Source organism: Dermacentor silvarum, chromosome 2, assembly GCF_013339745.2.
Source record: "Dermacentor silvarum isolate Dsil-2018 chromosome 2, BIME_Dsil_1.4, whole genome shotgun sequence".
Lineage (NCBI taxonomy): Eukaryota > Metazoa > Arthropoda > Arachnida > Ixodida > Ixodidae > Dermacentor > Dermacentor silvarum.
The window spans coordinates 198,307,930-198,323,665 of NC_051155.1; the positions used below are offsets into that span (position 1 = coordinate 198,307,930).

The following is a 15,736-nucleotide window of genomic DNA, read 5'->3' on the forward strand; positions in this document are numbered from 1 at the left end:
AATATGCAAATGCCACGTAGCGGGACAGAACTGGTAATATTGTTTGCCGTAGCTTGGAGATACTCAGATTATTTTTCGCATTCCGCCTAATTAGATAATTAGTCATAATAATTAACTTCTCGAATATTATAATTAGATTAAAAGTGCCAATGAGAACATGGTAGAACAACACGAAGAACTTCCGATACAGCTTTCTGTTGCTCAATACATCCTACATAAGAGTGTTTTTCCGAGCGTGAAAGAAGCCCACGAATAGATGCAAAATTGCCGCGCGACTGTCCGCTCGAGGCATTTTGCGTGTATTCGCGGGCTTCTTTCACGCTCGGAAAAACACTTTTACATAGCACGTATTGAGCAACAGAAAGCTGTATGGGGATTGAGAAAGCTGTATCGTAATGTTTGATTTAAAATGTTCTCTTATTTCTATTTGTAGAATTTGTCACTAGATTGTAGCGGTTACCGTTTCCACGCTGCGACTTAAACAGCCCACAAAATAACGATTAGCGCGCGTCCGCCGTCATCAAGCCTAATTTCTTGTGACCATTGGCTGAGCGTCTCCTTTTTTTTTTTTTTTTTTGATCTAGTCTACTCTCTGTGGCCAGAAATAAACGTAAACAAGTTGTTCTAATTTTCCTTGATGTGGAACTGTTGGCATTACAGGGCTAAAGAAAGCTTGCCGTGATAACAGCTCAGAATCTCAAAACACGCAGCATCATTAAGTGACAATATTCGAAACCAGTTTAGGCGCCCCCAGGTCTTACAGGAGGAACATGCACAAATTTCCCTCGCTATCGCTCTTGCGGCACCGATATGCGCGCCGCCCTGAAACCACACACACACACACACACACACACACACACACACGCACGCACGCACGCACGCACGCACGCACGCACGCACGCACGCACGCACGCACGCACGCACGCACGCACACACGCACACACGCAAAACACTCGGGGCGCAGGAAACGGAGCGCAAGGGACATCGCGCAGACCCGATTCCGGCTCTGTTCTCAGAACCTAATTTTTGCGGCCTGACCTAGTCTACGCGCGCACTACGCATATATACCGTCTCTCTCACACACAAACAAACACACTGCAGAGACCGCGATCCTTACTGTCCGGTCGTGGCACGTTTTAAAGCCCGCGGAGCTCCTAAGGAAGACAGAGAGAGGCCGCGCTTATCTGCAAGCGCGTCGGGGCCGCCGCATCTTGCTAGCTCCGCCGGAGCATCCGCGGCAGACAATGAGCAATCGCCGCCGAAATCGGCGCTCCAAATCTGCGTCGCTCTTGAAGAGCTGGCTACATGGCCATGTAGCTATAGGCTCGCGGCCGCCATCACGCGACGGGTCTCCACGGAGTCGCAGGCTTGCCATATACGTGGGAACACCGGGGAACTCCCTCTTCGTCTAGTATTTTGAGAGCATGATTGCCGCGTCCGCGCGAGACAAGCGAACGAACTGTATGCATGTGAACGGCGACGCTGTCCCAAATGTTCCAAGCGCACACGCAAGGACGACGCCGGCCGCGGACAGCTGCACTCAAGCAACGCACGGCCAGCGATCTCCCTCGAGTCCGAGATCAAATATTTGAGGGGAAGGAGCTCGTATTATGACTGCTACCGCGCCGTTTGCTCGCGTACACTATATACAAGGCGTCTGATGGATGACCGCTATAAGAGCGTCTTGTGTGCGCGCTGGAGCAAACAATGGCACCGGGCAGTTCGAGGAGAATGAACGGGGAAATTGGCGAGGCGATTGCCACACGTATAGGAAGAGACGGACTCGCTCAGCGTGGATCCCCACGCCTGGTTGGGCAACGGTATGCAGCCGGAACTGACGCATGCACGGAGACTCCCGAGAGGATTGAGCAGCGCCTTATACGGGCGCCGATCGGCTGGGTGCCCGGATCACGTGACCCGGGGAACCTAGCCGTCCGCAATGGCTCTGCGGACCCTAGCAGTGATGTACACAGAAAGGAGTCTAAAGTCGTGTCTGCGCGATCCCATCGCGTGGAACCATGCGAGACGATCTTGTGCTTTTAAAAGGGCGGCGGCATTGAACGTCGGTGATGGATGACAGGGAGTCGAAATCTTTTTTTTTTTTTTCACCACCCAAGCGACGAAACCCTGTTGGCACGCTCAGAGACTGCGTAGTTATTTTGGTAGTTTGCAATTTATGGCTCGTAGTTGAGAACGCTCCGTAAGTAGGCAATATAAAAGGCGGCCAATCGTCGACAAGATCAAGAAGCGGTGTGTATAGGTACGCAGAGCACACTTGAGAGCACCCGCTCTATGAGGGCACTCCCAGTTCTGGAAAGCTTCATCCCCGAATTGGCTATCTGCGTTATTCTTGCCATTCGTTTGTGGGTGTGTTAAATTGGGTCGAACTAAATAAAAGCATAACACATACAAAAGTAAAAAGGAAGACGAAACATCAACAGCAAACCCGAGTCACCGTATAAAATTTTCTTTATACTATATAGTATTGTTAGCAGATGTCCACACTAATATATATTTCACTGAACTGAAAGCTGTACTCTCAACAAGGATGGCGATGTTGGCTTGTTGGTGCATCTCGACTAAAGGCTGGTTGAACGCAGGGCACATTGGACGCACAAGCACCTTTGCGTGCCATGTGCCTTCTTTTGGCATCGTGTTTCCCTGCGCTCATCCCCCCTTAGTCAAGAAGGCAACTGGCCACGGTTCACCTATTGTCCCGAACCACAATGAAGGATTGCCTAGAGCCCTAAGATTGTAACGTACACGTTACAAACTAATGCCCTGTAAATACCTTGCGAAGGGCATTTGCAGGGCCTTTGCAGGGAATTTACTCGTAGGGGGTTATTTCAAACTTCGTCTGTATACGCTTTGCCGTAGCTTCGTCTTACTGCAATGCCAAACCTTCTGTGCAGAGATGGCACAAGTGTACTGACCTATCTCAAATCTCTGTTCCCTCATTACGAATCGATGGACTGATAATTACATGTTTCTTTCTCTGCAATACTGAAATTCTGTGGTTACTTAGTAGCACGATTCTGAAACTTCAATGTTGCGAAGCAGAAACGAAACAGCCTTGAGCTAAAACCCTTTCTCGCTGGTTCATTGCGATAGACACGAATCCGTAAGTCAGTGAAATGACGAGAGGGGGAGAAAGAGAAAGAACAAATGGAAGCGGCCACAAAAACAGACCGTGACACTAACACCAAGAACAAAATAATAACAGTGGCAATAAAAGTGCCGCGGCTTCCAGGAAAGAACTCAACGGAAGACGGACAAAGCGCACTTTACAGGAACGCAGCCCATAGAACAGCACCGGCAACGAACACGCGTGCCCAGGACGTTTAGATGTGACCGCACCTTGCGATTCCACGTGCCCCGCAAAGCAGCGGTCGCCGTAGCGGTTGGCCACCCACCGACATTAGGAAGAGCGGGGGAGACAGGCCAGTTCGCGCGGAGGAGGAGAGGGGTATACTCAGTCGTTCATCCTGCATCTCGGTCCAGACCATTTTGTTTCTCATCTTTTCGTCCTGCTTTCCTCCATCCAGACGAGGCGTCACCGCCGAGAAAGCGCGCACGCACGCATCGAAGTGTTGCATTCGGCGCGAAGCCGAGTGCAGCAGGTTGGACGCGGAAGGCGCGAACTGTGTCACCTCGGTGGACATCGTGGATACGGCCAGCGAGCGAGCGTGCAGATTCTGAGCCGCTCCGACTCGGGGCCGTTCTTTTTTGCCTAGCGGACTCTTTCTTTCATTCACCCTACGCTCCTTTTTCTGCTTTCGGCAAAAGGAACCGTAAAAGCGCGCCGGCAGGTATACGCAGAACGGCGAAGAAAGTTGAATACGCCGAGAGGCGTCGAGCACGCTCACCAGACGCGCTCGCGCACATACACACACGCCTGGCATTGTAAGCTCTACGGGGAAGGAGAAATGAAGAAGGAGCATAGAGGACTTGGGGCTGGCTCCTTCCGCGCGAACTCGTCGACGAGAGAGCGACGGTGTGCGTCTAGGAAGGCCAGGCAGCGATGGAGGCACGCGAAGGAAGCCCGGGAAAGGAAGAGTCGGATACAAGCCGGAGGGACGCGGCAGTGGCCGCACTCGGGGCGTGATCCACCGCAACAACAGGGCCGGCTGCCGCGAGCGACGGCGTGCCCACAACGCGGGGTCGGCCAAGGCAGGCAGCCGCACGCTGCCGTCGGCGAACGGCAACAGCAACACGCGGGAGCAGAGCGACTCGCCGCGGGGCAGGCACGACCGGCGGACTCTTTGTAACCGTCCGGAATGCCGAGCGCCGTCGCCATCGCTTCGGTATTATAGAGGAATATAGGTCATCGGAGGGCGGAAGGCACGTTCGCGTAGCACTCCGTATACAAAAGGCAAACGGACGCGCGGCGAAGTCCAAGGCGGTCCTCTCCCTGCTGGCTGCCGGCCTCGCGGCGACTGGTCACGCCAATTCATTGCCAGCGCCGCGGCAATGGGAGATGCCAGTGCATAGCTCGACGGCGTTTTGTTTTGTCTGTAGTGAACCACCGCCGACGGGGGAGGGGGGAGGGGCAAAGACAAAAAAGCTAAAGCTCCGAGTGACGACGTCGGCGAGCCGCTCCATCGTCCGTCTGTCCTCTTTCCGTCCGTCTGTCCGAGTAGAGGCAGAGCCATTGTGTATGGCTGTGCGGCTCCCGTTGTATGGCTAATAGCGTCATGCCGATCGCCCGCGTTGCAAAACGCACTGCGCGCACGTCGGCGCGGGAGTATGCCAGCGACAGACCGATGGACATGAACATCCGTTAAAGAATGAGGGTTAACTGGAAGCTTTAATCGGTCTGCACTCGCACGCACTGCCGGCCATATAGCCTACGTGCAAGTTGTGCGCCGGGTGTGCAGTGCGCGTTCTTGCGAGGAAAGTGGTCTTATACCGTGAAACGTGTTGACAGTCACGTGTGCCCAGGTATGCTCACGCGAGTGTGTTCCTACAATTGCCACCAAACAAATGGTTGTGTAGGTTATAATGTACAGTCAACCACAAAAGTTTGCGGACCACGCGAGCGCGTGCCAGACTGCCTATCCGCGCCACCTAGCGGTACGCCACCTAGCGGCGACAGGGGCGCTCTCCCGGATATGAGCCCTCTTGGTACTCGCCTGCCTGTTAATTTTTTATTCCCGTGCATGACATTGTTAGTTCGTTGCGTTGACGCAGAGCGCTGTCTGCGATAAGACCGCCACATATCTGGCTTGATAGCAGTATCGGAGCAATCACTGCAACCTTTGTCGACTGGTGTGCCAGTGGGTAGATAAGTTTCACGAAGCGCTGCGACGATTTTTTTACGCGACGTTTACTGGCGCACTTTGGTTGGCAGCATCTTGGTCCAATGAGTGTTGCTGCTTCTGCGTCTTGAAAGAAAGGGTAGGGAGGTGTTTCACTGTCATTAAAATAAAGAAAAAGCGGATGCATAGAAAATTTTCTTTCACACATAGGCGCATCTTCGCATCAGTCGCTGAAAACGTAGTAGACTTGCTTCAGGCCACGTGGTGATTGCCTATTTGGAAAGATGCCGCTGCGTGTTCCACTTGACGAAAGAAGGCACATTGTGCGTTTATTTATAGAGGGAATACCTCAGCGCGAAATCTGCCGCCGAACCAACAGGAGCCGGACTGCCGTGAATAGGATTATTCAAGCTTTCCGCGACGATGACAGATTCACAGATATGGAGCGCAGTGGGCGTCCAAGGGCCACGACTGAGGAAGAGGACTGCCTGATTACGGCCGCCATCGTGGCTGATCCTTTTCAAAGTGCAGAGGATATCCGAGAAGCGCTCTCGCTCACGGTATCGTCTGAGACTGTAAGAAGAAGGCTGAGTGAGCTTGGCCTGCAATCTTTCGTAGCAGCACAGAAGCCCTGCCTCTCAGACAGCCAGCTACAAGAACGACTCATGTTCGCTACAGCAATGAAAGATTGGACAACAGAGAAATGAGGCGATGTCATCTTTAGTGACGAGTCAACTTTTTCCACGCGCTGGGACCAACGGAAGCGGGTTTGGCGTCCACTAAACTGCAGGTGTGTTTACAGTGTATTGGCAGTTAATTCACGAAGCTAATTCTGCATCACAACATGTTTCACGTAAAATGAGCTTTTGGACATTACGAGATTTTTCTGTAGTGGTATTATGTTGAAAACATTAACGATTGTTTCATAGTACTACTTACTCTGAAGCTAATTAAAAGCTGCCAGTGGGTCTTTCAGTACTATCTAATGATGTTTGCACGTTTTCTATTGCAACTCTATAACAGCATTATAAAGTTCATACGCAAGAGGAATCACAACATCTTTAGACGCGCCGCTGGAACCCAATTGTATGCTATTTCTTGCAGATATCTGCCTAATTACACACAAAGTGTTCTATCCAGTGGACGGTGTTCCGTGAGCGTGTGGGGAGCAATCAGCAAAGATGGCCTTGGTCCCCTTGTGCGTCTGGAAGGGCCCTTCACTGCGTCACGGTACTGCGACGTCATCACTAGACACCTCGTTCCGTATGCGCTGGACGGTCCCTTCAGCGACGGCTGCTATTTTTTTCAACGCGACCGCAGCCCGATCCATAAAGCACGTATCGTCCAGTCATTGCTAGAAGAACATGCTGTTTGCCAGCTTGAGTGGCCTCCATGTGGCGCCGACTTGAATCCCATAGAAAATGTCTGGGGCATGTTGAAGAAACGGCTGTCCACACGAGCCAACCGCGGCCGCACGGCCGATACGCTGTGGCAAGCGATCGCACAAGAATGCTAAAGCCTGCGCGGTCGACCGGAGATTACTGAATCTTTGTACGAGTCGATGCCCACACGCATCAATAAGGTGCTAGAAAACGGCGGACATTTCACTTCCTACTAGATCATTGAGAGACCTATGTTTCATGACACTTCTGTAAATGTCTTGTGAATAAATTCATCCCCTTCAGACACGAATTATGATGCACTGTCTGCAAATGCGTCAAATGCGCATGGCATCATTTCAAGACGCTCACTATTACATTCCAAGAAAGAAGACGAAGCAATGTGCTGTTTTGTGCGAGTTTCAGTAAAAAAAATTAATTAGCGTATAACTCATTATCTAATTATTCTGAAATCCGTCAGCTTCAATGCTTGCATAAAAAGAATCAACTATTAGGCCCGAAACGCATGCACACTTGCTTTTTCGGTTGTATTCGTGTCGACCGGAGAAAAAAAGTACTCTTGACGTTGGTCTTGGAACGCGGCACGTCGAACGATTGTCTAACATGGTAGTGTCTCCAGTAAAGTGATCATCTGCAGCAATACGCAGGACAATGAAGTTAACTGACCGCTAGTTGTCCCATCAAGAAGCGGACACGAATGTGCACACTGAGTTTTAGGTCATTTGAAGAAACACGTGGCGTGGGACGCGCCTCCGAAGTTCGAGTCCCCAAACGAGGACGCCGTGTCGCAAAGGGTTATAAAAAGAGTCATCGCACCCGATTATTTCTTATTTTTCTAAATGTAACCACTATAGCAGCGCGGTGGTTCGGGCTTTGCGCAGCAAAACCTGGGCGCAGGCGATCAAATCCCGGCCGCTACTGTCACTTAGCGATGGGTGAGGAACGGAAAAATTCTGCCTACTGACTAAGCATCTGTGTCCCATGGCTGCCTCACCGCTCACTCACGCACTCACGAAAAAAAAAAAAACAAACAAACAGCGTGGCTACGCGAAAATAGAACTGATAACAGCCGAAGAATACGCTGTCTGATTACTTGTACTGATATTCTGCTCTCAAAATATAAGCAAGTAGCCCTGGCTAACAAAGAGCGCGTCACGTTGAAAGAGATAGGTAGAAAATATTTGCGCACAGTGCGAAAATAGACAGGCCATAGATTTAAGGAGGGATGCGTCTTCAACGTAGCGCTGCTGTCGATCGCTGGTGACGTAGCGGAAGTGTCGCGAAGAGGCTCTTGGCCACGCGCTCGCGTGGTCCGCAAACTTTTGTGGTTGACTGTACGTTTGGTCGAAAGAATCACATTTTATTCGCCCTCAGATATTTGCTCTGTACGTGCGAGGCACGCGAGACGTGTTTGGTAGGCACTGTAGGCTTTGGGTGTTATCTGGTTATATAAACGCGCATACGAACTACGCTGCGGTGGTGACACACGATATCACCCTCTGCATCACGGCTCACTGCTCGGGGGCAGGAGGCTGTCCTTCTAAGAAGGAAAAACGAGCAAGGCCAGCACTAAGATAGCAGTTTTTCTGTTCTATCGCAGCAAAGGCAATAAAAGCGTCGCTAGGTTTTCCAACAGACTTGCTTATGAACGATATCTCTTAAACGCGGGCTAAGCGAAAAAAAAAATTTCTTTCTGAAGGCTTGCACTCCGAGAGTAAGGAGTATTAACGGAACTTTTTTTTCCAGCAAAATTTGGTGCGAGAGACACGCTCAAATGAATGCGATTGGCGCAATTCGGCAGGCAGGTAGATTCCCGCGATCTGTAATACTAGCGTGGAGCACATAAAAAAATCTGGCGCCGTAGGGAAAGGTGATAGCAAGCATGATGAAGTGCGGATACAGTAAAAATGAAGCAACTAGTTTAGTTATCAAGCGACATGGGAGAAAAGTTAGGGCGCGAATGGCCTGTAGGCTATAGAACTATACCTGTGGAAAGTGGACGTGATCACGCGCCACACAGCATTAGCCTTTAAAGATCAAAACTACCCGATACCTATACTGTATAGCGCAGACGAGAGCAACAATGCCTATCACACTGACCCGAACAAGAACGTAACATTTAAATAAAACGATAAAGGATATTTGTTGAGAGCAACTGAAGTGCATAGCTATATAAAAGGTCGGTGCGTTTGCGACCTCGGCACACTTCGCATGCCCATTTCGCTGCGTATTTCTTTTTCTTCGAGGTACGAGATCACGGACTCATTAGTCCCTGCAGTCTGACGTGGCGAAATAACGCCGGCTGCCCTAAACGCTTTGCGATATGTATTTGGCAGCCTAATTGCCGCCATTGATCAACACGTTGCAGCTAAATAGCTCCGCAGCTTTAGCGTATCAAAGAGCACGCGTAAAGAAGTCAGTGCATTACCTCTCCCACCAAATGAAAAAAAAAAAAAAGGGGGGGGGGGGAGGGGAGGCTCGAAACAAGCCCGTTGCACACATACGGAAAGGCACAACGAACAGCTCGTTCGGGCAGCGCGGTGGTAAATCACAAACATGGCACCCACGCATGCCTTCGGCATCGCTAAACAATCCGATTACTCACTTCGAAGGTTAAAGCACCCATTATTCAGTAAGCGGTGGCTATAGCGAGAACAGCAACCATCTGGCTGGGATTTCTTTATTACATATTTTTTTTTCGGGGCCTAGCCAAAAACGCGCTCGGGGCGGACCAAATGGCGACGCCAGCGCCAGTTTTGGTCCACTTTCTCCGCGTTCGAGGCTTTGGAAATCCGAGAGAAAGGTATACGCCCGATTCATCGCTTTCCTCCCAGCGCGGCCGCCAACGCCAGAACAGGGTCAGACTTGTATACGACGGGCATTCCGAAAAAGATCGACACTTTCCGAGCCGCTGCAGATGTACAGCGTAGCCGGCCGGCGTTCCGGCACGTCTTCTTCTACGCGCGGTGGCACAAACACACACACGCCCCCTCCTCGGTCGTCCACGTCGAGGACAGCTCGAAATAGAAGTTCGCGCGTGCACCGAGAGAGAAATTCGACGATTTAGTAGCCCTGAGACGAGCAATGGCAGGCGCGGGCGGCGGTGCCTAGCACGAAAACAAAACACGCCGCAGAGGCTGTGGGAAAGTTGGGAGAGAGAAAAAAAATCATGCCACTGAATTGCAGCTGTTGCCGGCGTCTCGCGAAAGAAACTGCCCATGATGCGCGGTATCCATGCTTCCAGAGGCGATGCCCCGGTTGCTCTTAACGCGAAAAGACAAAGATCTAAAAAAAAAACGCGCGTATTTCTGTACGAGAGAGCAGAGTGCGTTTGTGCGTCATGCGCTTTCCAATGACACGAATCGGGACCAGGAAAAATCGTTCAAAACGCTTGGGCATCGCGCTTCACCGTATTCGTTAATCTTAAAGATTGGGCTTATGTGGTACGTGCGCTGTCCGATCTCGCTCTGAGTGTGTGGCGTGATGAGCGTTCTTGTATATGTACAAGAACGCTCATCCCGACTTTTACGACTGCACTTTTTGAAACAGAGAAACGCGGAGAGGGGGGGATATTTATCGTTGTTGATGTTGTGTAATAACGTCAAAAAAGTATAAGAACGAGCATGTTTTGACTGTTTCGGTTATAGCTGCCACCTTCTCTATAGGTTATAGCTGCCACTGAGAAAAAGAAAGGCAGCCGAATGCAACTTCCTCTAGTCCGCTCTTTTGAGTCATAACAGCTCTGTTCACCCTTACCTACCCTAAGAAAACAGGGACTATAACTGCTCTAGCATATTATGTGCAATCTAAGAAGTTACCTAACCATGTTTTATTTATTAGTCTTTCATAATTAAAAAAAAAGGCTAAAAGCGTTTCACGGTACCCCCTATAGCGAAATTTTCTCTTCTTTTCGATTTTTGTTCTTGTTGTTCTTGATGGCTCTTCAGCACTTATAGCGCTCTTCTGAGACAATAGAACGTGCTTTTTCTCGTACTCCCAATTCTGTGCACGAAGAAGGTCTCTGTTCCCTATACGCTGCAGGAGTATCGCACTTCCGCTCGGCTGGTTTGCTCTCGTTTCCGTCTGCAGGTATACTGGGCTCGGAGCAGGCACGTAAGGTCCACGTGTGCCTGAAATAGCGCTCGCCTTTCCACCGCTCCGTCTTTCTTTTCTTGCTGAAGCTCTTTATAGCCGTAACTGCTCCGAGGCGCGCGCAAATGATCTGAGAACGACGGCTAAAGGAAGCATTTATCGTTTCCGGAAAAGGGTCTCGAGAAAATACCTCTTTCAGCCCGACTGTTCAACCATACACTGTATAGCCGATGCGTGGAAGTGATGTCTGAAGCCAAATGCGGAGTCTGAGCATTGACGGCTAGTTGATTGTCTGAGCATAGAAAGTCTAAGCATGACATCGTTATTTGCTGCGTAATTTCGTTACTACGCGAATTTGTTACTGCGGGAGGAGTGTTCAAGAAGAACGTCGGTGTTCATACATCCTTATGCCGCGGTGCATACGCTTTTATTGTACATCAATATTTTAGCCACTCAGTTTAACAGATGAGTCTTGTGCAATAAGGCTTTAAATATTACATACGTCGGTGATTTGTTTTTAGCCATCAAAGCATGGGTCTGTCCAAAGTCAAATGACCGTGTAGTCTCATGACTGTGCAACCAATTTCGACAAAATGTCTTGTAGTCCGAAAGGTATCGGTATAGCCGTTCAACAAACTCTGTAATAATACCAACGTTAGTAGCTTTACGTAACTCAGTGCAGCTAATATGATACAAATGCAGTTAGTGGACTTTTTATAATGCATTTTTGTTTTCTTTCTTTGAATTCTTCTTCATTCTAATTTTTAATCTCTACGAGGCTCGTTATTAGAATAGTTGCGGCTTCGTGAGGGAAGGGGGGGGGGGGGGGGGCGTTAATTAAATATTAAGCAAAGGCCTCCTGTTTCTCAGTGGGACCTGCAGACTGAGTTGGCTACCTTGAAAGGTCCAAAATTGCACTGGTAACTACAAACAGATGCTAATGCGTAGTTCAGAAAACAAATTCTTGTAACACGTCCTCTAAGCTTGTTCTTGCACTAAGGTAAGCATTAACACTTCCCTGTTTTCTCTTGTGCTGTACTGTTATGCCCTGGTCAGAAAATGATACAGTAGGCGTGAAAAGTAGTTTTCTCTAGATATCAAGTTTCTAACGCAGAAAGAACGGAAGCTGACAAAGTGAATTTAGTATTCAGTTTTATACGTTATGCATGTTAACTTGTTCTCTGGGCTTCAGTCACTGTCAGGTCATTCTAGAAATGAGGACTTTGAGTAAACTTTCGATATTCCGTTGAAACCAGGACTATCCTGCTTGCGTAATCACATGGATCTAAAGTTCCAGCTAATGCCGAGATCGATGTCGACGTTCAGGTTTTCTTCTGCACAGATAACAAGAGAACGCGCGTGGTGTCATGGCTGGACACCTAATATACCCTGTGTCTCTGCTAACGTTAGCCAAGGCTTTCAAAGAGAAAAAAAAGTTTTAAGAACACAGCGCAAGATACAATTATAAAATCTACGGTGTTCGGTTTTCATACCTCTGACTACCGAACACCGTAGGTCTTTCTTGCGCCATGTTTTTCACATATTTTTTTTTTCTCATTGAACAACTTAGTTAACGTTAGCAGAGAGGCCCTATATGTGTGAAGGGTGACTTTCTTGCAAGGCACTTGCTGATAATGGAGAGTACAGTCAAATTGCAAGTCTAAGATTTTACGCCATCCGGTATCCTAGCCTAACCTGTACCTTTCATTTCGGAACATTTGTTCTCTCCCTCTTCTATATTTCAACGTTTCAACCTGTACTGCAGCTTGTTTAGGTTATATCACTGCGGAATCTATTAAATTAGTTGTCATGGGGTTTAATGAAACTAGCGATGTGCTTATGAGCTATTCAACGCTACTAAACTATACGGTATTTAACTATTGAACGATATCAGAGTCATAACCGAGCATGTAGTACAAGGTAGAAGCCCATTCTTTAACAGCTAGTGTAATGATAAATACTACTGTATGTAGTCTAATCTCAAGCTCGGCCTTTTAGTTATTAAACGTGTAACTTTTTATCAAATGGTGTGTCTCATCTTGTTTGTCTGTAGCGTCTTTCAATTTTGAACGAAGGATCTGGCCCCACAGCATATCGGAGCTGCATAGCGTAGTTAAACATACATGTGCACAGGTGTCAAGTGGCCGAGTCGTCTACGTTTACGTTCGCTTATTTAGGAATGTATTCACACTTTCGAGTTGAGCCGAATAATACACAGGAAACTGAATTAAGCTGACAGCCGGTTTATTTTCTAGCTCAATATATACAGCCATGTGACACCGTTCCTCCCTGTTCTACTGTAGGGCGATAACTGCTAAGGACCGCCATACAGGTACCTTCTCGGTTATTGTCCTCCTTCGCGGCGGTCCATTTGGCATACTGCAACGTATAGCACGTAGTTGAAGCTGATATGAGCTGTGCTTATACGTCCTGTGATTACTGCTTACTCAGCCCTGCGCTTACTGAGCCGACGTGGAAAGGACACTAAAATATCATTTAGGATCAGAAACTAGATAGCGACAGTAAACATCTGGGGACAGTGTGGAGGTCGTTTTTCAGTAAATGAACAAGCTGACTGTCTCATGCGTTATCGTAATGCTGCACTGAGGCGATCCCCACTAAGCACAAAGGTGCACAACGTTAAGTATGAAAATATAAAGATATTCCCAACGATTACGTGGCGTTAAGTTGCATACCTGTAATCTTGCTTCAAAAGTTAAGCACTCAAGTAAGCATACTATGCAAGTGTACTTTCATTTGCTTTTTACGTATTACGAGAATCACTTGTGGGCTCTATGCATCTCTTGCTAAAGCGTTGCAGAAGGCAACCAAACTGAATATTATTTTTGTGCCTTGTTTATACTGAATTATTAGAGAATATGAATACTAGTGTGATCTTTTTGCTCAGCCCTGGCTACATGCCGCCTTTCTGAATGGTCACGAACCACAATGACCTGGACGGTAGTTACAATGCGAGGCGATAGCGGTATCTAGAATACGTCCAACTGCCACACTTCCTCGTGTCATGCTTACGGATTTGATAAACTAGCCTTTTTGTCGGCGTCATTGCTGACTGTCGCGGATAAATGCGTCTCGAGTCGGTATTTTTAATCATAGTAGCCGGCCGGGCCTGCGTCTCCAAATGACGTAGGACATACCGGAAACCCACCACCCCTTGCCAACCACAGACCTGCAACATACGGGTCACACATAAAATTATAGGGGTTATCTTTCAAAAGCAACAGAGTGTCTGTGAGTTATGATGCAGTAGGGGCCTCTGGGTTAATTCTGACAACTTGCTTTTTTTCTTTCTTTTTCTTTTATTTAACGTGCACACGCGAGGTATACTTATTACTTTCCAGTTCGCGACTGCATGCCGAAAGTCGTTTGTGAGCATGCCTGCCGAAGTGTTGCTGGTCCTAATTTTCTTCCTGTGTCTCTCGATGGTTGTCTGGATGCCCCTAGCATAAAGACGAAAACTCGTGCCTATAGATGGGTATGTGTTGGGAACTTGTGTTCCAGCTCCAAGGGGGGATGAGGGGGGAGGGAGGGGGGGGGGGGGCAAAACACAATTTGACCTAACAGGTACTGATGAAGCATAGGTGTGCGAATATTTTATTTTCTTCGTGTTAACGTGCAATTTGCAATGTCCTGGTTACACAGTGAACGTCGTCACGTCAGACAGAAATACATAGAACATGACTTCCTGTATTGGGGCTAAATGGCTTGCAATCACTGAAGCAATGGCCGCTTGCGATTAAATAATGTCTGCATTACAGAGGACCAGAATAAAGGAACGTCAGAGTAGCCTCAATTAGTGAAACGAAACGGAACGAGTAGGAAATCCTACTTTTTGTTTGACTTTTCACTTGGAGCTCGCTAAGATAGCTCGTGTTAAAGGTGCCCAGTGCGATGTGCGTCGCTACACTAATTGAAAAAATGATATTCCAGTCGGGAGTCGGCGGCGGGAGAATAGCTGCTCAACAATGTAGTCGCGAGATTGGCAAGACATTGCGGAATTTCTTAATCGCTGTCTGTCCGTACGAAACAAAGCCCAGCTTATTATTCGACGCGATACAGATCGACATACGCCGGAAAGGAGAAATATTCCATCACTCCCTCACCTTCGTCGTCTCCAAGGCCTTTCTACCGTCGAGATGCAACACAGCACGAGCAGGTCAAAAGATTCCGGGCACCGTTGCAGAACGCACCGTTATTTCTCAAACGCGACGTGGCTTCGTCGTCGGTGTCGGTCCAATCCGTTCCTTTCGTGTTTCTTTTTTTTTTTCGCCGGCAGGTGAGTCAATCCAGAGAAGCGTGCACACTGGCGAAACACGCGAGACTGGCGTCCAGACCCGGTGGCAAAAAAAGGGGGCGCGGCACCCAGGCCCGGGAGGGTTTGGAAGGCACGCTACACGCACTCACGAACACACCAACGCACACTCCTTGCTCAGCCCGGAGTGAAGAGGTAGAAGAAGAAGAAGAAGAAGAAGAGACCCCTTAGGAAGAACGGAGGCTGCAGCAGCAGAGCAGCGCTGCGGTTGAACAACTCCACGTTGGCCTCGGATCGAGGAGCAGCAACGCAGCGGCGGCGGCGGCGGCGGCGGTCGACGGCAGAGCAGCCGAGCCTGGTCGGTCGGTCGCGTGGATTTTTCGTCGGCGATGGAGGGGGGGAGACAGGTTTCTTCCTCGGGCAAGAAGGGGGCGCCCAAGGAGTGGCTGGACCGGTCGCCCGGCGAACCGGGTCGCAGCCGAGCGAGGGGGATGAACGCAGCAGCAGCGGCGGCGGCGGCGAGATGATCGCGGTGCGCCGGGCGCACGCGTTCGCGCCGGCGGCAACAACGTCCAGCGCGCGCTGCCTGTGCTGCTTGCTGCCTTTGCTTCGGCGGTGGCGGCGATGCCGGCAGCAGCAGCAGCAACAGCAGCAGCAGCAGCTCTCGCGCCTCCAAGGTCAAGGCATCTCCGGAGAGCCACGCGTAAGCGTGT

The 15,736-nt window shown here is 49.3% G+C and overlaps 1 protein-coding gene across 1 annotated transcript in view; it reads right to left on the reverse strand.

Moving 5' to 3' along the window:
- The window catches only part of LOC119442424 (uncharacterized), a 204,871-nt gene extending 189,558 nt beyond the window's left edge, over window positions 1–15,313 (reverse strand). The window contains 1 exon segment of the mRNA XM_037707301.2: window positions 14,875–15,313. The gene's annotated coding sequence lies outside the window, so the exon portion shown is untranslated.
- Window positions 15,314–15,736: the final 423 nt, after the last annotated feature.